This window comes from Tachyglossus aculeatus, chromosome 2 (assembly GCF_015852505.1).
Source record: "Tachyglossus aculeatus isolate mTacAcu1 chromosome 2, mTacAcu1.pri, whole genome shotgun sequence".
Classification (NCBI taxonomy): domain Eukaryota; kingdom Metazoa; phylum Chordata; class Mammalia; order Monotremata; family Tachyglossidae; genus Tachyglossus; species Tachyglossus aculeatus.
The window spans coordinates 87,067,391-87,067,894 of NC_052067.1; the positions used below are offsets into that span (position 1 = coordinate 87,067,391).

At 46.2% G+C, this 504-nt stretch overlaps 1 non-coding gene across 1 annotated transcript; it reads left to right on the top strand.

The window, feature by feature from the left end:
* Positions 1-138, top strand: LOC119925043. Its single transcript, XR_005449715.1, has one exon. It is a non-coding gene; the product is annotated as a small nucleolar RNA SNORA7 (small nucleolar RNA).
* Positions 139-504: the final 366 nt, after the last annotated feature.

A 504-nucleotide genomic window follows, 5' to 3' on the forward strand; every position in this document is an offset into this window, starting at 1 on the left:
CACCTCTTGGGATCGTATCTGGAGAGTTTCCAGTACTCTACCCATCTCAGCCATGGGAGGGAGAGTCAAGCAGAGGCATACCCATTCCATTCTTAGCTTGGGCAGTAGCTAATGAGTGGAAGGCAATCTGCTAACTTGTACTTCCCAAGCGCTTAGTACAGTGCTCTGCACACGGTAAGTGTTCAATAAATACGATTGAATGAATGAATGCTACAAGTCAAACTTCACCTGTGCTGGGCAGCCGCGGCATGGGAGAAAGTCAAGGGCAGAGACTCAAGTTTACTGCATGGAAAAAGGCAATGGTAAGCCACTTCTGTATTTTTTCATCACGAAAACTCTGTGGATACACCACCAGAATGATTGCAGATGAAAGTGGGGCCTTCTGGGAGAGATGTGACCATGGAGTCTCTATGGTCAGAGATGACTCGACAGCAAGACAAGTCTTAGCTCATTGTAAGGGCCTGTACAAAGGAGAATGGGAATTCAGTAAATGCATTGTTGTTA